Source organism: Bos grunniens, chromosome 13 (genome assembly GCF_055505025.1).
Source record: "Bos grunniens cultivar Pamir isolate PY7600 chromosome 13, Bosgru_T2T1.0, whole genome shotgun sequence".
NCBI classification, from domain to species: domain Eukaryota; kingdom Metazoa; phylum Chordata; class Mammalia; order Artiodactyla; family Bovidae; genus Bos; species Bos grunniens.
This window is the reverse complement of record NC_141177.1, coordinates 74,980,438-75,004,602: the sequence shown is the minus strand read 5'-3', so window position 1 is coordinate 75,004,602 and position 24,165 is coordinate 74,980,438. Positions and strand designations below refer to the sequence as shown.

Sequence of the window (24,165 nt, the reverse complement as noted above, 5' to 3'; positions counted from 1 at the left end):
TAAGCCAGAAAGAAAAACACCAATACAGTATACTAATGCATATATATGGAATTTAGAAAGATGGTAACAATAACCCTGTGTACGAGACAGCAAAAGAGACACTGATGTATAGAACAGTCTTTTGGACTCTGTGGGAGAGGAAGAGGGTGGGATGATTTGGGAGAATGGCATTGAAACATGTATAATATCATCTATGAAACGAGTCGTCAGTCCAGGTTCGATGCACGATACTGGATGCTTGGGGCTGGTGCACTGGGACGACCCAGAGGGATGGTATGGGGAGGGAGAAGGGAGGAGGGTTCAGGATGGGGAACACATGTATACCTGTGGCGGATTCATTTTGATATATGGCAAAACCAATACAATATTGTAAAGTTAAAAAATAAAATTAAATAAAAATTTAAAAAAATGTTAAAAAAAATGAACGTCCCTTTTATTAGCAGCATACTATGCTGTCACATAGCTAAACCAGAAGAGTATTTTTCTGAATTGAAATAAACTTTTGTTGTTTTGTATTTTCCCTCTGGGAATAAAAGTGGGCTTATTGTAAGAAGGGCTCACAGCATGTTTGAATACATGTGTAGATTTCGAGATTATTGTGCTCTCTTAGGAATATTTCCTGGAAAAATCATCAAAATATTTTCTGCAATTTCCTTTTCTTAATTCTCTAATCAAGACAGAGAAAGAAAGACAAGGGCAGTGTAGGATGAGAGAGCCGAATAATTCTTTTATAAATAGTTGTGTGAAATAGTAGCATTGCATGAGAAATTGTAAAGTCCAGCAAGATAAATGATTCCAGTAAAAAATTGTATTTGCTAAATAAACCTGAAATGTGTTAGAATGACCTGTGAGCACACACCTCCCACACTGTAGTCCTTTGCTGCTGCTGCTGCTAAGTCGCTTCAGTCGTGTCCGACTCTGCGAGACCCCATAGATGGCAGCCTTGGGTCTTTGTCAATAACCCCCTTCTGAATGCCACCCCCCTCACCTGTCCCTCTCCTGTCCTTTAGGGAACTGGGTCACAGTGCATGCACATATGCCTTATCTATACTCTAACTGCAATCCTGCCTTGATATCACCTTATTGACATGCAACTGTGACAGTTTCATTCTCCCATCTGATTCTCAGAATAGCCTTTAAAACATAAATCCCTGGAGAGTCCATCTACGTTTCTCTTGCCTCTCAACCAATCAAAATTACACAGTTAAGTGTGATTTTGTGTGTGACACATTTTTGGTATTCATAAACTTTAAACATTGGTTCCACATGAGGGTATAGTAAGAATACTTTTTCTGTAAGTGCTTTGGCAATGCTGTTCTAACCACTACTGTTTGGGCATAACCAAAAAAAAGTCATATACAGTTTCATAAAATTCAAAGCATTTGTAGGTACCAGGAGGCATCTACTTAGGGTTAATGCTGCATGCTTGGCATTTCATAATGACTTCTTTAGCCTAAGAAACCATGCTGAATTCTAGTGGTTCAACAAAATGATGGAAATGTCAGATCATTGTTCATGATTTTTAAGAATAAATCTGGAATCATCTAGATTTTGAAATGTGTTCCAAAGACCATCCCTCTTTTTATCTCATCTTGTTATGTTGAATTATACTTAGTTGACTTTTTCATGGAAGCCTATTTTAGATGAATCTGAAGATGGTGTTTCCCAATTTTTATATGAATGTTGACAAGTTCTGAAGGCTATTTCCTTAGACTGAGTAGAAGAAACTGTAATATACCATGGAAGAATAGGAATGTCTTAGAAGATTTTTAGCTCTGGCAACCCTCATAGCATCTCCTGGTTTATATTTCTATAATTTCAGCTTCTGGGTAGCCCAAACCATACCCAAACTTTGATTTTATTGCATTAGTTCTAATATATTTTTGTTTTTTTCTCCAAAAAGGCCAACTATATGTTCTTTGTAGTAAGCCTAGAACTGGACATGGAACAACAGACTGGTTCCAAATAGGGAAAGGAGTACGTCAAGGCTGTATATTGTCACCCTGCTTATTTAACTTATATTCAGAGTACATCATGAGAAATGCTGGGCTGAAGTACAAACTGGAATCAAGATTGCTGGAAGAAATATCGATAACCTCAGGTATGCAGATGACACCATCCTTACGGCAGGAAGTGAAGAAGAACTAAAGAGCCTCTTGATGAAAGTAAAAGAGGAGAGTGAAAAAGTTGGCTTAAAACTCAACATTCAGAAAACTAAGATCATGGCATCTGGTCCAATCATTTCATGGGAAATAGATGGGGAAACAGTGGAAACAGTGAGAGACTTTAGGGGTCTCCAAAAATCATTGCAGATGGTGACTGCAGCCATGAAATTAAAAGATGCTTGCTTCTTGGAAGAAAAGTTATGACCAACCTAGACAGCATATTAAAAAGCAGACACTTTACTTTGCCAACAAAGATCCATCTAGTCAAAGCTATGGTTTTTCCAGTAGTCATGTATGGATGTGAGAGTTGGACTATGAAGAAAGCTGAGCACCGAAGAATTGATGCTTTTGAACTGTGGTGTTGGAGAAGACTCTTGAGAGTCCAAGGGACTGCAAGGAAATCCAACCAGTCCATCCTAAAGAAAATCAGTCCTGAATATTCATTGGAAGGACTGATGCTGAAGCTGAAACTCCAATACTTTGACCACCTGATATGAAGAACTGACTCACTGGAAAAGACCTGATGCTGGGAAGGATTGAAGACAGGAGGAGAAGGGGATGACAGAGGATGAGAGGGTTGGATGGCATCACCGATTCTATGGACATGAGTTTGAGTAAGCTCCGGGAGTCGGTGATGGGCAGGGAAGTGTGCTGCAGTCCATGGGGTTGCAAAGATTCGGCCAGGACTGAATGACCGAACTGAACTGAACTGAACTGATGGAGTCAGCCTGTAAGGGGCCATTCTCAGTATGCTTGAAATGTGAACATGAAATGACTTGCATAACTGGAAAATCCAGTTACCAGATCTGAGCAAATGGCTGCAATTGTTTTAGATTCTTTTGTTCATCACTGCATTTTCTTCTAATTTAACAAAGCTCATGCATGAAATTAGACTCAGCTGTTATTTATCACTGAGCTCCACAGTCTAAGGTCTGAATTGTTCCTCTCCTGTCTACGGGTTGTCATTTAACTTTCTCTCTCTTCATACTTAGGCATGTAGAACATGTTTTTCAACTTACTTGGATATAAGCTTAGAGTTCATTTTCCCATTCCTCGTATTCATCTAGAAAAGATACATATCTGCTCTCCGTAAGTGCCCAGTAAGGATCGTGCTGCACTGGGGAACAAGAAATCAGTTGAATTTCATTTTAAAATAGTTTTTTTTTTTTTTTTTCCCTTCTACTTTCAAGCTTTGCTCGTAAAACTCTTATATAAGAATCGACTTTCTTATTTTGAGGTTATGAGTTATATTCAATCTACTTTCAAAAGGCATTTGGACCTGGCTTATAATACAAGGAGCAGGTATATATAACAACATCTTTAAAACAGAACTAGAAAATTAGAAGTCATACATGGAGGGAGGTAAAAATATATCAGCCGAATAAGTCCTAGAGCTAAGCAGGTGATCTTCCCCAGATCCTGTGACAACCAAGGCAAAAAGTTGAAGTGATGGATTACTTAATTCTCATTAGCTGGTGTGAAGAGGCAGAAAGAAAGCATACTGGTTCATCAGGAGAGGTAATTTTGCCCTACAACTGAATTGTGAAAGACGTTTGTAATAAGGCTTTAAAATAGTTTTTTTGAGAGGGATGTTTTAAGCATTTTATGGAAGCCTCACACACACTGAGAAAAGAGCACAGATCATAAGTGTACAGCTAGATGAGTTTTCACGAGCCAGCCTTATCTGTGGGACCAGCTCCCAGAGCAAAGATAGAATGTTTCAGCCTCCCAAAGACCTGTGGATCCTCTTCCCATCCCGACAGTCTCCTCCCTCAAAACACCCACTGCGTCTTCTCAGAATGTAAGTTGGTTTTATCTTTTTAGTTTTTTATTTTAACAACATGTATTTCAATAATTTATACTTTTAAAATAATTTGTTAATTCACAGTTTCATCCATCCATTCATTCAGACCCATTTACAAAATCGTGAATGTTTGCCAGACACCTAGCAACCTTGAAGTTTAGAATGTTTTGGAGCTTTGAATTGTCTTTTTTTTTTTTTTTTTTTAATTTGCGTGCACTGAAATATGTTTTTTTCTTGTTTTTTGGTGCATGATTACATGATTTTTGACACAGGAGTAGAGTAATATAACTACCCCTTGAAGCTGAATTCCAAAGGATTCCATCACCCCAAAACTCTCTCCTTTTGGCCTTCTGCAGTCATACTTCCCCCAGCCATTCTGACAACTCCTGATGGAGAATCATGGTCCACATTTTGAGTTTCAGGACAGTTATGAGGAAACTTTTCTCACTCTTCATTTCTCAACTGCAAATTTTCCCTTTGTCCTTTCATTTTGTGATTGCAAAGGCCAAAGTCTGTCTGTCCATATTAAAAAAGACATTTTTTCTGGCGGTCCAAAATTCCAGTGTTCTACTGGACTGACTAACCCTGTTTTCAATACAAAATGGATATTTTTTTCTTCTCAAAGGTTAGGTCACATATGCTGCAAAACACAGAAATACTGACCTTTGGGTAAGGATCATCTGAATCTCCAGAGAATGGAGTGGAAAAGAAAAACTCAGAGCTGAATCAGGAACAATGGGTAGATGTGCCCTCAAATACCGCTTTGAGTTTTTCACGATTCTAGTTCTCCAGGAAAACGTTTATTTTCCCCCAGTTTATTCACCGTTAAGAGCTTTCCCAAGTTACCTTTTGAGTAGAGTTCTTTACCACCTGGCAGTAACTCTGATAACAGTGAAAGAGATGGTATTGTGGAAGAAAATTGATCAGCTTAAATTTTTTAATGCATACGTTTTAATGCATACTTGCATGGTTGGCAGACTGTGCCTGTGACTTCAGGAGTATTCTGAATTTGATTTTGAAGGGAAGCACTGTACGTTTTGTGTACAAGTAAAGTGAGTGTTGGTTTCAAAATGTGCCTTCTCAACAATTTTCTTCATCTTTTATTTAGTATGTTGTATTATAAATGTAAAATATATTCTTATGGAGAAAAAGCACAAAAATACAATCAAGCAAAAGAACATTGAAAACACCTGACTCTTCCGACCCCCTCACCCCCACACAGAAACATCACTCTTTCTTTTTTTTTTAACTTTTTTAAAAGAATATTTCAAATGTGTATAAAAGTAGAGAAAATAGTATAGACCACCCAAGGCACCCATCGCCAACTATACAAGGATCAACACACACCCACTCTTTATCCATGTCTGCCCAGAAATCTTGTCTCACGTTGGATTATTTTCAAGCAAATCCCACACATCATTTGATTTCATCCAAAATTTTGTGTATGTACTCCTAAAAGATGAAGCTTTCAAAACACTATGGTGCTATGATCACAGATGAAATGCATTAATAATTTTATATTATTAAATATTTTGCCAATACAAATTCCCCAATCAACTTTTATTTGGTATCAGTGGTTAGAAAAACAATTGTTTGGGTTCTTATGTTCTTTTTTTTTTTAATTGGAGGAGAATTGCTTTACAGTGTCATGTTGGTTTCTGCCGTACAACACTCAGATAAGAATGCATATATCCCCTCCCTCTGGAACCTCCCTCCCACCTACCCGCATCCCATCCCTTCAGGCCATCACAGAGCACCAGACTGGGCTCCCTGTGTTAAATAGCAGCTTCCAAAAAATAAAAAAACCAGCTTCCCACTAGCTATTTTACGCGTGGTGGAGTATGTCTGTCAGCGCTGCTCTTCCGGCTCACCCTCTCTCCTTCCCATTTCTGTGCCCACAAGGGTGCTCTCTATGTCTGCATCTCTGTTCCTGCCCTGTAAGTAGGTTCCTGAGTGCCATTTTTCCAGATTCCATATAAATGTGTTAATATATGGTATTTGTGTTTTTTTTTTAATTTTACTCTACAAGAGACGCTAAATTCACCCACCTCATTTTGACTGATTCAAATTTGTTCCTTTTTATTGTTGAGAAATATTTAGCCACAACTTCTTTAGGCCTTCATCTGTCGATGGACATCTAGGTTGCTTCTGTGCCCTGGTTATTGTAAATAGTGCTGCAGTGAACATTGGGGCACTTTTTGAATTATGGTTTTCTCAGGATATAAGCCCAGCAATGGGATTGCTGGGGCATATGGCAGGACTGAAGTGACTTAGCAGCAGCAGCGGCAGCATTTAATATACATAACATTTAAATTATTGCTGAATATAAGTTCACATTATATGTACAGGTATATCTGCTACCTTTAGATATTAACAACTGCTTGATGAGAAAAGCAATGAGCTCCAGGTTCTGCCTCTGGTGACTGTATCTTCAGGCAAGTGTGTTTTACTTTCCGTGAATAGAAGTAAAGAGGCTTGAACCACATGCGTATGACCTTTTGTGTCACTGACCACTATTTACATTGCCAGGAGAGTACCAACTGTTGATATTAATACATAAGGTCTGAGTTAGCATGCTCAGTGGGTGCATCACTGAAGTTAAATAAATAAGATACAAGATTCAACGACAGTGTTTCCTGAGCACTCAGATCCTCGTGGGTTTTGGTGATTCTGGAACATGGGGTCTTTTGTACGTTTGTGAAGGCCTCCATGGGAAAGGCCAGTACTTAGAAGCCAGAGAAGCAAAACACGAATCCCGGCTCCAACATTTACTGCTGGGTGACTGAGTAATATTAATATCCCTGAGCTTGAAACTTCTTCACTGCTTAAAGGAGATGATATTAATAGTATTGCCTAATCGTGAGGTGATGGTGGGGATGGAACGTGAGAATGACACCGTAAGGGGCTCTGCATAGTGCCTGGCGCATGGTTAACCAGGAGCTCGATGAATCATAGTGGCTTCCAGTGAGTTAAGAGACCACAGTAAACTGAAAACACCAAAGACTGCACACAGGGAGATTCATTTACATATAGTACAACAGGAAAATGAATCTGTGCCTTAGATGTTGAGACGAGGATTATCTTCAGGAGGACAGTGACTAGAAAGGGAGCTCCAGGGCCTTCTAGGGTGTTGTCTTTTCTTGATCTGTGCTGGTTACACAGGTATGTTCGGTTTCAGAAATTCATTGAGCTGTATATATATGAATAAGCACCTTTCTGTAAACACTTTATACTTGAATGAAAAGTAAAAATTGAAAACAGAACTTCAAAGAACAGCAAGAAAAAATAGAAAAATCACAGTGAAAGTCACTCAGTCGTGTCTGCCTCTTTGTAACCCCATGGATTATACAGTCCATGGAGTCCTCCAGGCCAGGAACCTGGAGCGGGTAAGCTGTTCCCTTCTTCAAGGGATCTTCCTACCCCAGATATTGAACCCAGGTCTCCCGCATTACGGGCACATTATTTACCCTCTGATCCACCAGGGATGCCCAAGAATACTGGAGTGGGTAGCCTATCCCTTCTCCAGGGGATCTTCCCGACCCAGGAATCCAACTGGGGTCTCCTGCATTGCAGGCAGATTCTTTACCAGCTGAGCTACCAGGGAAGAAAAAATAATACCAATCTTATTCCTGGCAATGAGACTTCTGGCATATAGTACCACAGTTGATAGACGGACAGATGTAATGCTGATTGTTTTCAATCTGAATTGTTTCTCTTCTCTTAAATTTTAGGAAAATTTAGAATAATGTTGATTAAAGTCACACATTATATATATTTGGAATTTTTTTAAGGCTAAGGACCTTTTTAAATTGAAGTATAGTTGGTTTACAATGTGATTGATTCAGTGGTGCACTTCAGCTCCTTTTCCCTTATAGATTATTGTAAAATACTGAGTTGAGTCCCCTGTGTGATACAGTAGGTCCGTGTTGTCTGTTTTATTTATAGTAGTGTGTATCTGTTAATCCCATATTTTAAATTTTTGAGAGAACTTTCTGCATTCGACTTGGGAGCAGATTATTTTCCCTTGAAGGTTATAAAATATTGAGTAGAGTTCCCTGTGCTATACATAGGTCCTCGTTGTTTATCTGTTTTATGTATAGTAGGATGTATCTGTTAACTCATAGTCCTAATTTATCCCTCCTTCTCACTTTCCCCTTTGGTAACCATAAGTTTGTTTTCTACGTCTGTGGTTTAGTTAAACTCTTCTCCTTTATATTTTTAAGATAACTTTTGACATTCAACTTGGGGGCAGACGTTTGCCTTCCTTGCTTCCTCGAGATTTCCTTGGGGGGCCCACTGGCATGTCAGCAGCCTCATCTGGTCTGCCTAAACCAGAGCTGTGGGCTTTGAAACCAGTCATGGGAAGCAAGCTAGACCCGTCCAGTTGCCCTGAACAGTAACTTCCTTTTCAGAATCCCTCCAAGAAATAGCAGTGAATCCATAAAGGATTTAAAGAGTTATCTCCTTTCTTCGGGTGCTGACATGTCACATGCCCAGAAGAACATTTGAAGTTTGAGAAAGTACAGCCAAGGAATAGATACTCGATTTAGTGGTTCTGAGACAGTAATACTCATCTTGTCAAGCAGAATAAAGTGAGCTAGGCCCAACACTTGCTAGGGTAAAACCTGCTGTTTGTTGCAGTTTGAGATGCCAAATTAAGGGGAGCCTTTGAGACTTGTGTGTAGAATCCGCTCTGAAGAAAAATCTCAATTCTCACTGACATTAGTCCTTTTGATTCACAAGCGTACATGTGTATTTAAAAAGCCTGAAAGGTGAAATATTTGATAATCCTCCTTTTGAAGTCTAATGTATCCAGTGTAGTCAGATAGATTTTATAAAAGTCACCTACCATAGAGATTATGACAACAAAAAAATAGTTTAAGCAGATGGATCTTAATCAGTATTTTCTAATGTGAATACGGATATGGAAAATATAATTATAAGGATGTTAGACCCTCTTTTTTGCTGTCACAGCACACAGCTGGAAATTGCTTATTATTAGCTTGCAAATCCTACAGGAAAATACAGAATTATTTTTAGTACTCAGCAAATTTATGGTGGTAATTATGGGTACTCACATCACTTCCAGAATGTGAGTCCTATATCTTTCTTCTCCATACCAAGAAGATGATTTGTATCACTTGCACACCCTTAAATATTGATTTTTGTCATCTCTGGAAGTCAAAAGTGCTTTTCTGGTAATGTCATGGGTGACAATGGTCATTTTGCAATGTACGTTGTTTGAGGGCTCTCTGGGGTTTTATTATCATGAGAATAGATCAGAGGTGTTTTTTTTTGTTGTTTTTTTTTTTTTGAGATTAAAAAAAAATAATCATCTGCTTTTCTTCTCACCAAATCCCCCAACCTGTAGCATCTGAACTCACAGCTTGTGCCTCCTCTCTTGGACAACTGAGAGCAGGGTCCCAGTTGTTTTAGAAGCCGGTCTTTCCCTGGTGATCCAGACTCCAGCTCTTCTCACCCTGTACTCAAGAATGACACTGTCACACCCACCACCCTGGGGTGCCTGCCTCCGCTAGTCTTCTCTCCTAACACAGCAGCTCTGATCTTAAAAAACAAACCACTCCCAGCAGCAGCGGCAAAAGTCCTTAGAGAAGTAGCTATGTTAGTCCTCTCTGGGATTCCCTGGTGGCTCAGTTCTCCGCGGCCCTTCTCTGCCCAGCTAACTCCATCAAGCCTCCAAATCCATCCATCTTTTTATAAATGACACATCCACCTACCGTTTCTGCAGGCCAAAATCACTGGAGTCATTTAAAAGCTCCGGCTTAGAAGTTTTCTTATAAACTCACACTCCAAAAAGCCTTTTCAGTCCAACCCCTTCCCATCGTCTCCACCGGACTCCCAGTCCCCCCTGGGTACACAGACATCATGTCACTGTCACCAGAACTTTCTGGTTAAACCTAATGGGTGGTCCATTGTGTGGACCTTTCTTATTTAACCTCCTTTGTTGAAACAGTCCTCTTTTCTCGACTTCTATGACAGCACATCCTCCCGTTATTCTAATAAATAGAACTTGAAAGAAGGAATACGAACTAGGGAAGTGAAAGGCGTATGTAGAGTTATGGTTAGATAGCATCACAGTCAGTGGACATGAATCTGAGCGAACTCCAGGAGATGGTGAAGGACAGCGAAGCCTGGTGTGCTGCAGTCCATGGGGTCGCAAAGAGCTGGACATGACTTAGTGGCTGAACAACAATAACAGCAAATGTAAAGAATGTTAATGAGGTCACTGAAGTGCATGAAGGGCAATCCCCAACAGCCACTGCCTTGAGGGGTGAGGTTGTAAGGATTCTAAGTTGGAAGCCAAGAGGAAGGCAGAGTGGCTAGAGCTGAGACCCTGCCCTCTGAGGTGGGCACGCTGGATAGTGATGCTGGAGTTGCTGGGCAAGGGGCTGTGAGCCTTGGTCTGTGAAGTCTGATAAAATGAAATAAACTGCTGCTGAGAAAGAGCTCTGTCTCTGCTAGGATGAGCAATAGAGACTGGCGTGAAGCTGAAGGGCAAGGAAACCCCAAACTCCTCCTAACAGCCGCCTGCCTTGCACCTTCCCTCTGGTGCTGCTGGGAGACAGAGCATAACAGGGAGCTGCTGGCAAAGCAGGAGAGAGAGTCTCCGCCCTGCATCACAAAGCAGGACTGCAGGGCTGAGCCTGGAGGAGACCAGTAGCTTGATGACTCACATGCCCTCTCTCACTTGCTGCTTTTCACTCTCTCTCAGCTCTGCATCATCCACAGCTTATTTAAATAGCTGCGTGTCCAGAAGCTTGGAGCAGGTTCCTCCCTCCTGGGATCGCCTTCTCTAGCCCCCTGGCTTTCAGTCCATGCGTCTGTACATCCATGATCCCAACTTTATATCTATAGCCCTGGCCTCCCACTGGTTGAGAGCCAAGTAGCCACAGCTTCTGGCTCATTTCCACATAGGTATTTCATGGGCATCTCCAACCTGATGTGTTGAGAGCAGTGCTTTTGATTTTTTGCCTCTCTCCAACCTCCCCCTCCTGCCGCCTTTTCATTGAATGATATGTCCTCAGGCCACAGTCATTGTATAAACTCCATCTTCTAGGTATCCTTATAACACCCTCTCATAAATTACTGTTATGAATGCAATGTCCAAATTATACTCCTAAGCTAACCGCCTTTTATTACCTCCATGGCTGCAGAGACAACACATCACCTCTCTCTGGAAGAATAGGAGACTGGGAATGCGTCTCCCACACTTCCTCACCTGTGGCCCTGTAACCCACGTTCCGCATAGTGTCTGTGGGACTTGAGATGGGCTGATCGATTGCCAGCCTGCTTAAAATCTCTTGATATATAAACAATATGTGTGCAGTAGAAACCGTGCTTTGAGTTCTGAATTTTGATGTTTCCCCGGGTTAGCAGTGTTTGAGGAGACTCATGATGCTAGGCAGCGACAGCAAGTCTCGGCTCCCGTCGGCTGTAGAATCATGAGGGTCTACCTCCCATACTGACAACCATTCTGCATCCAGACAACTGTTCTGTTCTCCTCTTTCAGTACAGTAATAAGTTACATGAGATTTTCGACGGTATATAAGATAATAAGCTATGTGTTAGATGATCGTGCCCCACTAAGCTAATGTAAGTGAGCATATTTCAAGTAGGTCGGACTGAGCTAGGATATTTGGTGAGTGCGTGCGAGTTAAGTCACTTCAGTGGTGTCCAACTCCTTGTGATCCTGTGGACTGTAGCCCGCCCGGCTCCTCGGTCCATGGGATTCTCCAGGCAAGAATTCTGGAGTGGGTCCCTCTTCCAGGGGATCTTCCTGACCCAGGGATCAAACCCATGTCACTTATGTCTCCTGCATTGACTAGAGGGTTCTTCATCACTAGCACCTCCTAGTTTAGGTGTATTAAATGCATTTTCAGATTATAATACTTCCAGTTTGTAATGGGTTTATCAGGTGAGTCAAGGAGGATCTGTGTCTGTCTGCGCTGCTCAGTCTGCCTGCTAGAATCCTACTTTTCTCGTGTCTTTTGGAGCAAAGTGACAAGCTGTAAGCTGAAGAATCCACTTCCTTTCTGTTTAGACAGTAGCCATTGTATCTTGCTGCCCTGTGGAGGAGGGTGGGGAGAAAAGACAGATTCTGCAGACCCCCAGACAGCATCAAGGTTTGCAAACTGCAGTTCACGTCTCTTCACCTCTTTACATCCTCAGGTGGAAGATCCATTCTGCCACTGTGGTTAGTACTAAACTATTGTAATCAGGTCCTGTCAAGGGTGAGAGATGTTGGTTACCTAGTAGCACATATCTTCTGGAGTTCTGACTGCTGAAAGTCATCTCACCTTTTGCCTGACTTCCCCTGCAATCTTAGAAAATTCACCTTAGAAGCTGCAGGGGCTGAGCTGATGGAATGTGAAAGCAAACATGTCATTTCTCAGTGAGGGGAAGAGGGAAGAGAAATAAGTGTGGTCTAGTCACCAGTTTCATCTCAGTCGTGTTCAGAAAACCTCTCTAAATGCATGTATTCATTCCAAGCACAGGAAGACACCAGTGCCTTCTCTTCCTGATCCTCGTCCCTAATTTAAGGCCCCTGTTTGTCTTCAAGGACCCACCCATGCCCCCGGCATCCCTATGCAGTCGGAGTCCTGGGTCCCCTTTCCTTCTGTTATCCAAACAGCTTCCTACCTCAGAAGCCCTTCTGACAAAAGACTACGTGAAGAAATGTACACAGCCTAGAATGGACGGGAAGTATCCCTAATGGGCAGATTAAGTAACAAGGCTCCTGTTTCTCTAGTCTCCACTTAGATCATGAGACAGTGTGCTCGGGGCTGGTGCACTGGGATGACCCAGAGGGATGGGATGGGGAGGGAGCTGGGAGGGGGGTTCAGGATGGGGAACACATGTACACTCATGGTGGATTCAAGTCAATGTATGGCAAAACCAATACACTATTGTAAAGTAAAAGAAATTAATTAAATTAAAAAAAAAAAAAAGACTCAGCATCATCACAAAGCAGAGAGAAACAGGAGAAGCAACTCTGATTCCTTTTCTGCAGAGTGGCTCAGATTCCTGCAGGGGACTAGGAACCTATGGGTCTTGTGATCATCCACTTCATCCCCCATGGCCCCAGCTTTTATGACAGAAAGACTCTACACTCCTGTATCACATTCCTGAGCCCACAGGGGTCTCTGTTCATGCTTCTGGCATGTTGAGATCATCTTTCTCCAACCTCATGGAAGATACACCCTCAGCTGCTCTGGTTTTTAAACAACCAATCAAATTTTATAAGTCAGAGTATTACCCTAAAGCTTCTTTTGAACCACTCCAAAGATTTTACCCTGTAAAGTGATCGTCTCAGTGTCCGGATGCAACTTCAGATACTTGCTAAAAATTCAGTCCCCCGAATCTTACTGAGGATCCTTCTAAATCATCATTTTGTGGGATGGAAATCAGGTAGACGTGTATTTTTAAATGTCCAACAGATTATTCTTACTCAAGGTAAAGCTTGAGAACCTCTGGTCTATTGTGTAATAAACTGGAGTAATAAAATGAAAGCAAATTCTAGAGTTGGTTTTGCCAAAATTTTGCCTGCTCACCACTCAAGATATTAGAGACATTTTGGAATAACTTTTAAAAAATAATTATGCATTGATCTTCATGTGTTTTAGAACAAAGTAAAGTGCAGTCTCAAACCAGTGGCTTTACTGATGTTATAGTTAGGATGAGGCTGAAGAAAAATAAAGTTACTGTTTTAAGAAGAACTTATAAGCAGATAAAGATATGGGGGATTTGAATGGGTGACAGCGTTCTGCTGTTTTGTTCAAATTCCTGTTCAGCTGCTAGTTGCTTGAATCACATCAGACATGGTTCTTCATGACCCACTTACCTGTGTGGTGCCCATCCTGAGTGTGGTTGCCACCTTCCTGGGCCCGCCCCTCCCCATGGTTCCCTGGCAGCTCCCTGGAGCCATGAGGCTGGCTGTTGGGGAAACGCAAGCTTCTTGCCTTTGGTGTCTGCTTCCACTTTCTTCCTCACCCCGGGTTTCCTGGTGCAGCGTTTTATTCTCCCTTGAATGCCAGCTCTGTCCCTGGCTGTCTTGCCCTGTCTGAGAATGAACTCACCATCCTGTCACTCAACTGAAAAGAGGAACAATTTCCCTGGATTTCTTTACCAGAAGTGCTGTTTGCATCAGACCTCCCAAGATGGAGTTTGCTAATCGGATACACATAGTGATTGTGAGATGCCCGTAGAGAGGGCAGCTCGCCACAGGCTGATCTCAGGTCCCACCATGGGGGCAGCATGTGCTGTCCGTGCCCTGCTTGTGCCCCCCAGCCCCGTGCTCCAGCTGAGGCCCAGCTGCCTCCGCCTGCACCCCTGTGCTTGGGGGCTCTTTTCCCAACTGCAGGAAACCTCGTTGTGATGCAGTGTCTCTCTTTTATTTTTAAACCAGCACAATATTGTGAAGAAATTATCCTTCTGTTAAAAATAAATTTTTAGGAGATCTCCTAAGTGTACAAAAAGGGCTTGAACCGATGGAAGAAGATGCAGTGTTCTTGAGGAGCAAGGTTTAAATTCATGCAAGTGTTAATTTTCTTTAGATAAGAAATAAATTTGATCAGGATTTATTTACATTTATTAAAATGCCAGCATGAAATTTTTTTTTACCTAAAGATGGTATTCCTAGAGTGCACATGGAAAAGTAAACAACAAGTTTAGCTGGAAAAGTCTACAAGAGTAATGAGGAAAGACTTGTAGATACTAAAATATACTGTAAAATGATGACAATTCAAACAATCTGGTAGTAGGCCAAATATAGAACACAGTAGAAAACCCACAAATAGCCACCAATCTCAAATAGAAATCAGGTCACGAAACTGACATTTTTGTTCCTGGTGAAGAAATGGAACAGATTTCTCCAACCCAGACCCATGGCCATTGTATTAATATTGTTACATCTGGCATTGCTTCAGATTCACCTGCAACTTACTTTATTGAGAATTCTCTACATGCTACAAAGCTTGCTAGTCATTTCCACAGGCCTTAACTTGTTTAATCTTCATAGAAAACCATGAGGCAGGAATTCATAACTCCATTTTAGAGTTTTAGAAAATAGAGGCCCAGAGATATTAGGTATCTTGCTTACAGGTACACAGCAACGAGGGTCACAGATGGAATTCAAACCATGGCCTTCCGATTTCCTATCCGGGGCTCCTTCATACACCCAACTCCAAATCTCAATAAGCAATATTGTTGACCATTTCTCTTCTAATGTTTTCTATTCACTGTCTTTATTTCATTTGAGTCCTCATTTTCCAGGATACTCAACATGATTTTCTGATCTGCAATTTAAATCATGAAATTGATTATTAAAATATCTATTTTGTTTCTCAGTTTAGGCCATCAAGATAGCAGAGGATTGGTGGTCTAGGTGATTGAAGTTAGTCCATAAAAGGTCTTAAGCATAACCTTGGTGGTGTATTTTCACCAGGCCTCAGGCTGGAAGAAATATCGTCAGCAGCTCAGGACATGGCATAGCTAGGTGTGAGCACATCCAGAAGTGCTGGTGTGAGCTGGGGTCTCTGCTGGACCCCTCACCTCTCTCCCATGCTCTCCCAACTAGTCAGGGTGCCTCAGAGGCGCTCCTTCTGTGCATGTGGTTACCAGTGCAGCACCAAGATGCGGGGCACCTGAAAGGCTCTCAGGCTTCCGATCCTTCCAGGCGCTGCTGCTGCCCCTCTGTCCCACGAGTGGGAAATAACGGGTTGGTCACTGACCTCAGTGATGCTGAGCCATTCATAGCTGACCTGGAGCTCAACCCCTGATTTGGCCGAAGGCCAGTAGGTTTTTGTTAAAACAAGCACAGCCTACCAGTTGTGGAAGTTCATCATTTACTAGTGATTTATGACTTTTATTTTTTCCTCTTTAACCAGGATGCAGCCCTTGTTTCATTAGGTTTATTATGTTTTTAATTACCTTAGGGACCTATTTGGTGCCTAATTATCTGTATGACAGGAAATTAAGCTTCTATTTGTCTGTAGGCACTGAGTAACCTTACTTTCCCCTCCTCCCTTTCTTTTGGTTTTTTTAAATGATAACGTGAATTGCTAATCTAGACCAAAGTGGTTTTGCTGCACTTTTAGACCAGCTATGAGTTATAAAGCATTTGATGGACACTATAAAGGACAGCCAGTTTTGGGTTAGTTGATTGTCAGTTGACTCATAGCGTCATAGTGGGTACTCTGCCATCCTGGGCAATTTTAAACTCTCCCTATTCTGGCTTAGGAAGTTTAAATCCTGATTGCTACTTAGTAGCTATTTGTCCAGGGAGGGAAACCTCAATGCTTTAGCATTCTTATCTGTAAAATGGGGATGAAGTAAGACCACAGAGAGTGACTGAGAATCAAATTACATAATGTGTGTTAATATATGTAAAGCATTTCAACTCTTGGTACGTAGTAACTGCTCAATAAATGATCACCATTATTACTGAGAGTCCAGATTGGTAGATATGGATTAAAGTTTTTGTGTGTGTTTTACAGCCAGCCATTGTCTATTTCAGACCAGAGATGAGCATTTCAAGGGTTGCATGTTTCTGATATTGAAAAATACAGAGGCAAAGTTGGCCCTTAGTCTGAAAACAGGAAAATATCTACCATCCAGACTGTTTGATCATGTTTTCCCCTGACTTCTCAAACTAGCTCAGAGATGCTAATTTAACGCTCATACTCAGGAAAGATTGTATTTCTTCCCTTGTCTTATCTTCCTAGGTCCAGCTCTTGTCGAAGTTCCCAGTAATGAATTCTATAGGTAGTGAGATCCCCTCCCAAAAAAATAGGAAAGGGAGAGCATGAACAAAACAAAAAGTCCCCAGTCCCCTTAAGTTTTATTTATCTTTTCCCATGGCAAAGCTGAAAACATTCCTTCTTTAGAGCTATTGTCACAGTTGTCTTCATTATTCAAAAATCTCAGGAATAAAGTACAAAAGAGATGTAACAGGAGAGCTGAAAAAAACCCAAAGGATGCTTCCAAGCCTAGGTTCTCTTTGCAAAGCATCCCTTTCTCATCAGCCTTTGTCAGATGGATTCGAGCTTTTACCAGTAAGACGCAAATATTAAATCAGTGCCCTTCAATCTCTGTAGTTCAGAAGCAACACTTGTGCCCCGCCTGGGGGATAAATCTATGAGTCTGAGCGCCACGTCTGCAAGGAGGCACTCGAGAGGCAGCGAGAGGGACACACGAGCACACACAGACCAAGCCAGGCCAGGATGAAATTGCGGTGCTGCCGCCCCTGGTATCTGAGGAGCGATGACTCTGACATTATCATAGTGTGTTAGATGTGATATGAAGCAATTATCCAGTTGCTTTTTGGAATATTGATGCTTGAGTTGTCTCTGCACATTATCCTCGTCTCACGCTGTGACCCTGCAGGACTTAATTCTGACACCCTGAGTCTCTCATGGCAGAGTGATAAGGCACTCTGGCTTAATCTTCCTTTTCCTAGGATGAGACTCTGGCACTCACCCTTTTTATTAAGGCGGAGTACTGATAAGGCGAGCTACTGCCCATCTTCTTTCTCCACTTGCAAAATATGATTTGTACCTCGAATTCTCTAGTGCCCCGTCCCCTACCGCATATACTGGCACAATGGCATTTCCTGCTAATTGTAATCTACTCTCATAACAAATGCAGACATTATTGCTCTTTCCTGTAATCACTTGCAATAGGCCCTGCGTTCATAAGAGACACTCCTTGTAACCCTATTTTAATAGTCATCTAAGGAATATGGAATAAGATTTATTTAGACTGGATGCAACAGGGCCAGACTCACTCCATATGTGTAATGCCTGAAGGCCTGGAAATTTCACCCTCCAAGAGGTGGCCTATTTTCTTAAGTTGAAATTGACATTGTGTCAGCATTTTACTTTCATCTGAAAGGCTATTTCTCAGTTCCTTTATTGGTAGATTTCTTTTAATTTTCTGAAAGCAGATTTTTTTTTTTAATTTGAAGCATGGATTGACTTATCCATGTTGTAAAAACTTCATATCAGCTTGTCTGTACTAGGCACACCAGGAGGTGTGTTTCAAAGAGGCTGGAGGAAGCCCCTTCTGGGTGCTGTGTGTGGCCGGCCTTCCTCTGCCCCCGGGTCTGAGGTCTGTCATGAGGTTCCGGGTAGTATGGGCCACAGCTGCGGCATTGTGGTAACAGGACACACATTTATCCGTATACTTGCATCTTCTGTGGCTGTGAAGAGATTTCAGGAAGGCAGTTTGTGATGGTGTCCAGGGTTTAGGTATTTGATGGTGGGCTGTCCCCATCCATACATTTAATGGAACGCTGGCACCTTGCTTCCTCTCTGTAAGCCATTCTGTCATCGTTTGGGAAGAGAGGAGAACCATAAATTCCTTGTACATCTGGTATAAGAAGTAAATGAGTTTCTCAATATAAAACTCTTAGCACAGGATCTGTAAAAAAGTAAGCTTGTCTCAGAGAGACAAATACCATATGATATTACTAATCTAAAATACTGAATATAACAAAAAAAGAAACAGGCTCAAAAATACAGACACCACACTAGTGGTTACTAGTGGGAAGAGCTTTGCAAGATGATTAAGTTCTAGATATCCTTGTACAACAATCAGTTCAGTTCAGTTCAGTCACTCAATCATGACCGACTCTTTGCCACCCCATGGACTGCAGCACACCAGGCTTCCCCGTCCATCACCAACTCCTGGAGCTTCCTCAAACTTATGTCCATCAAGTCAGTGATGCCATCCAACTATCTCATCCTCTGTCATCCCCTTCTCTTCCCGCCTTCAATCATTCCCAGCATCAGAGTGTTTTTCAAATGAGTCAGTTCTTCATATCAGGTGACCAAAGCATTGGAATTTCCGCTTCAGCATTCCTTCCAATGAATATTCAGGACTGATTTCCTTTAAGATGGACTGTTTCGATCTCCTTGCTGTCCACAGGACTCTCAAGAGCCTTCTCCTACACCACAGTTCAAAAGCATCAGTTCTTCGGTGCTCAGCTGTCTTTATAGTCCAACTCTCACATCCATACATGACTACTAGAAAAACCATAGCTTTGACTTTGTTGGCAAAGTGATATCTCTGCTTTTTAATATGCTGTCTAGGTTGGTCATAACTTTTCTTCCAAGGAGCAAGAATCTTTTAATTTCATGGCTGTAGTCACCATCTGCAGTGATTTTGGAGCCCCAAAAAATAAAGTCTGTCACTGGTTCCATTGTTTCCCCATTTATTTGCCATGAAATGATGGCACCAGATGCCATGGTCTTTGTTTTAAGAATATTTATAACACTACTGAATTGTACCCTTAAAAATGGTTAAGAAGGGAAACTATATGTTGCATGTAATTTGTCACAATTTGAAAAAAAATGGATTTTGCAATTAGTTGAGGAAATAAATGTAAGAAAACTTATAAAAACTGAATACAAATAAGTTGTCTAGAAAGTAATTTAGCACTATATCAGGAGACTTAAGAATGTCCATACCCTCTTTAGGTGTATCTTAAGAAAATAATCAGAAATATGGTCAGGAATCATTTAATGCTCTTCATTGAAGCATTATTTATGATTTTAAAAAGGCATACTTAGTCCTCAACCAGAGGTTGAGTTAAATGAAGGTTGGTATGTCCATAGGAAGGAAAATGCAGCTTTTTAAAACTTGTTTTGAAATATATGTAATGATGTGAGGAATATTAAAAATTCTGTTATATGAAAAAGCATACATAGTATACAAAGCTGCACGTTCAATATGATTCCACTTCTTTAAAACGTAAGACCATGCACTCAAATCTGGTGGTGGTTGGATTATCTGTAATGTATGTGAAAGTGCTTTGTGAACCATAGCTTGGCCCAAAGGCAATGGTTGTCAGCCACTCAGAGTGGAAGACTTGAGCTGTACCCGCATAAATAACCTATTTTAGATGTAAAATAAGTCACATTCAGCATGGAGTAAGCATTTTCCTGAGCTTTCTATGTGTATTACCTTACTCAGTCCTCCCAACTGATCTGTGGGGAAGTACTGTTTCTTTTCCAATCCTTGATGGTAAAAATGAAGCCTGGAGCAGTCATACAACAGCTAGAAAGCTGAGGAGCCATGATGTTTTCGGCCCAGAACTCCCTTGCATTTATCCCTACTAGTTATTAATAGGTGGTGCTTAATCACTCAGCCGTGTCTGACTCTTTGCAACCCTTTGGACTATAGCCCTCGAAGTTACCCTGTCCATGGGCTTTTTCAGGCAAGAATACTGGAGTGGGTTGCCATTTCCTCTTTCAGGGGATCTTCCTGACCCAGGGATCAAACCCACATCTCCTGTGTTTCCTGCATTTCAGACAGATTCTTTACCCACTGAGCCATTAGGGAAGTTCCCCCTACTAGCCAGCCAACTCTGATATAATCTGAAGGAGAGCAAGAAAGGCGGATCATGACTGCCTGTGTTCTGCCGTCTTGTTGGCTTGGGAGCTAGTGGGTGATGTCCAGGACCAGCTCCTCGTTGTCATTGACTGAGAGCAAAGGTCTTAACAGAGGTGGCTGATCAGAACACCTTCCCTTGCTGGGTGTTCTGATGCTTATGTATTGCAGCCTTCGCTGGAACCAGTCAACACTGAAGTAATGAAGCAGAGAGTCGCACATGTTAGCTGGTCAAAGTCTTGGTGCTTGGCAGCCTCCTTGAGAATGTATTCAGAAAGGAGGATATTGACTCACTGACTCAAATGTGCTGGACTTGGTCAACTTTTTCCATAGCAAGGCATTTATAACATGCATTATTTGGGAAATCCAGAACGCTCTGTGAGCTACTTTAAATTGTAAGTGCTCTTGAAAGCCATGACTGGAAATGACTCCCTTAGCCCTTCAGGCTCTTGCAGTGATTTGCAGTATACTTTCACGGAAGGGCTTTCGAAGTGATTTGGTTCATTATATGTGCATCCTACATGCAAAGAGCCCATGCATGACACAGGATTTATGAAGCCAGAGTATTCCTGCTTGTTAGAAATTTCAAGAACATGAAGCTTTTCTTGAGTTAAATAGACCTAAATGCTTTGAGAACCCCAAAGCATGACTTGAGATCCTGGGCTCAGTGCATGCTCTGAATACATGTGTTCCCTTACTGGTGTACACATTTTCTTAGAGGAATAGGTGTTAAAATGGGTCTCTTTCCCTCTCTATTCCCATGAAGACATAGGTTAGTGATGCCACATTCCATGGTGCTCACCCTGAAAAAGTTCAAATGGGAAGCCTGTGATCCCTTAAAGAATTCTTGAACCCTTTCTCCATACTGTTAGTCTAAAAGCATTGTCAAAAGTTGTTTTTTGATTTGAAAACAAACTTTCTAAGATAGATGCTGGTGGTCAGTCCCATTCCCAAATACTGGGAGGAGTACTTGCCTCTCACCTCAAGCCTACATAAGAAAATCTTCAATGAGACTATTCCAAGAACTTCAAAAATATATGTTTTTTTGCATTTGAGGACTATATTGGCCTGATTTGTGTGTGTGTGTGTGTGTGTGTGTGTGTGTGTGTGTTTTGCATTGGAGTAGTATATTGGCCCACCTAAATAATATAGGATGTTGGAAATGTTTTAGCAGCTTGTACTGTGGAGAAAAAGAGAAAGTTGTTCTTCTGTTAGGATTTGGTTTATTATAGAGGGCAAAGGATCCAAGAGTGCTACCCCTGGACCAGAAACTGGAAAATAACTTAAATGGAATTATCCTGGGTTCTGTCCAATGGGGCTGTCCAGAGACATGAGGAGACCCGGGGAAAAAGAACCTGAAGATAATCCCAGATTCCTGGGTCCAGTTGAGAAGCAAGTTATGTACCAGAGGAAATGCATCACCTGTAAAAAGGCCACCACAGGTAGGAGGTGTCCTGTGAGGGTGTGAGATCAGAGGGTCTTCGAAGAATCCACAAAGAGGCTTCATAAAAAAAATGAGTTTGAAGAGGAGCTGTTCTCAAGAGCACAAAACCATCTTTCCTGTTTCTCTAACTTCTGCATCATCCATGCTTCATCCTCCCCTCTCTGACCTAAATGGCATCAGAACTGAAAGTTAACGAGAGAAGCAGGGAATAAAGGCAGAAGGCTGCCCACGCCCATTTCCCTAGCTTCCCACCTACAAAAAGCACCAGCTAGCGAAAGAAAGAAGTTTAACTTCAAATCCCATTTGAGTTTTGATTATTATATAGGAATCAACATTCCAGATTTTAGCAAGCGATACTGTATCTGATGACTTAAAGTATCAAGACATTTTATTGACATAAAATATCAAGAAAAGCTTACCCTCCTCTCTGCTCCTGCATAGTTGGATTGCATGTGGGAAATAGCCACTTAAAAAATTCCCAAAGATGGGGCCATATGCTTCTGCGGTGATCTTAGTCTCCAAATCAAAGTTTGGCACGCATGATTTGATGCCTGAATACAAAAGCAGTTTACATTATCGACTGAAATCATTCCTGAATATTCAGACCTGTGATGGCTTCAACTTGTCCCTTACCTGAGGCAATGTGAATAGAACTGGCCTGGGGTAACTTTTCTGCTCAGTTGGAAATCTTCTCCAGGAGAGTGGTCTTGGGCAAATTGCTTAACCTCTCTGAATTTTTGCATCTTCATCCACAAATTGAAAATACCAGATGATCATAGTGAGACCCAAATAAGCGAATGAAAGAAAATTGACAATCAGCACCATAAAAGTCCTTACCGATGTCACTATTCTTGGCAGGAGTGTCAGAACCAATAGGTCTAAATTTTAAAATTTCTATATTGGCATTTTATTTGCACAGAATTGCATGAAAATTACTTCTTAAAAATAACATGCAATTCAGGAGACCTGCCTCCCTCGTAAACTTGAGCTTAGCCAGGGATGTTGGAACCACAACAGATCCAGGAACTCCAGGTATCCAACTCGGATGCCTTTTCCATTGAAGGCTTTTCCAGAATGTCCTCCAGGCTGGCAGACTTTTTCAATGGCACTGTCTCTCCCTTTGGCTGCTAAGTCTGGGGTAATGCTCACAAACTGAGAACAGCTCAGAGATGAGAAGAATGAGAAACAGCTGATGAGGAAAATCAGTGAATCACATCCCATGTGCCAGCCCTGATGGTGTCTCCTTTCCATCACATGGAAGCTCTGCAGGTAGTCAAGGATCTAAGGCTCGTTATTCTTGAAGCCCTGGGCTTCACGCTTCTCAGGCCATGGTAGACTGGCCACTGTCCCTCTAGGGGATCCTCCTCCTCCTCTCCATCCCCAAGTTCATTTTCACTGTCTTCAACACTCATTCTCGTGTGCTTCTTGCAAGTTTCTGGTAGCCTGTTTTAACTTCCTTTTTGATTCATTAGTTTTGCTGTTGTTTTTGTTGTTCGAACCAGCAAGTCACAAGACAAGCACATTTGATCTTAATTTTGCATTGCTCATTATCAATTCTCCTTTAATCATTTTCTTCTGATCTTTATCAAAAAAGTTGTTTGTAAAACCCAGGGGAAAAATAGCCCTTCCCAAGTGCCCCCTCTTCTTTTTCCTCTAGCTCTGTTAATGACAAAGCAGCAAGTGACTTCGCAGAGAGCTTTAGGAAGTCTAACCAAAGACAAAATAGTTGTGTGATGTCCAATATACTGAAAAATGTCTTTGCAGAAACTCTGTAGTTAAGAGCCTGGGGAGGAAGGTAAAGGCATTTTCAAAAATCAGAAGCTCAGAGGAGACAAATGGGGCTTGATGAGCTCTTGAGATGAATACCACAGGCTAATGCGAGCAATCACCAGTTTGTGGAGAATATGCTGATATCTGCAGAAAGAGTGCAGTGGCAGAGGCGAGCTTACAGATAAACATAAGAGCTCAAAAAATATTACTGCTGGAAAAACCTTGACATTCTGACCATCTTTTATGGAGGAGCTAGAAGAGAAATCCAGGGTTCAGTTTTCTGCAACTGATTATCCTTCCTCTAATACATTCATTTGAAGTGTGTCAATACTCCACTCATCCAGCTCCATCACATGGCAATTCAGCCAGGCAGCCCCACATTCATGTGATTGTATAACCACAGGATGACAGAGCAATAAGAAACATATATTGATAATTTTTAAAAATTTGAGTCAGGGATTAAGTACACGAAGGTAACTTAGTTCAGGATGTACACTGTTTCTTTCTGTTAATAACACCCTCAGCCTCATTGGGTTTCCAGTTGCCAGCCCCCATCATTGGGAAAGAAGCTG

The 24,165-nt window shown here is 41.5% G+C and overlaps 1 protein-coding gene and 1 long non-coding RNA gene across 8 annotated transcripts in view; one reads left to right on the top strand and one right to left on the bottom strand.

The window, feature by feature from the left end:
- Positions 1-24,165, top strand: part of MACROD2 (mono-ADP ribosylhydrolase 2) — a 2,315,241-nt gene that overhangs the window by 1,782,244 nt on the left and 508,832 nt on the right. The window lies entirely within an intron of this gene.
- On the bottom strand, positions 15,058-22,875 carry LOC147361261 (uncharacterized). Of its 3 annotated transcripts, none has more exons than XR_015139982.1 (4): positions 22,661-22,875; positions 22,457-22,566; positions 22,243-22,374; positions 15,058-15,284 (listed from the first exon to the last, which is right to left on the bottom strand). It is a non-coding gene; the product is annotated as an uncharacterized LOC147361261 (long non-coding RNA). The 3 variants fall into 3 exon arrangements; XR_015139983.1 differs by lacking the exon at positions 15,058-15,284 and adding an exon at positions 18,155-18,311; XR_015139981.1 differs by lacking the exon at positions 15,058-15,284 and adding an exon at positions 21,852-21,989.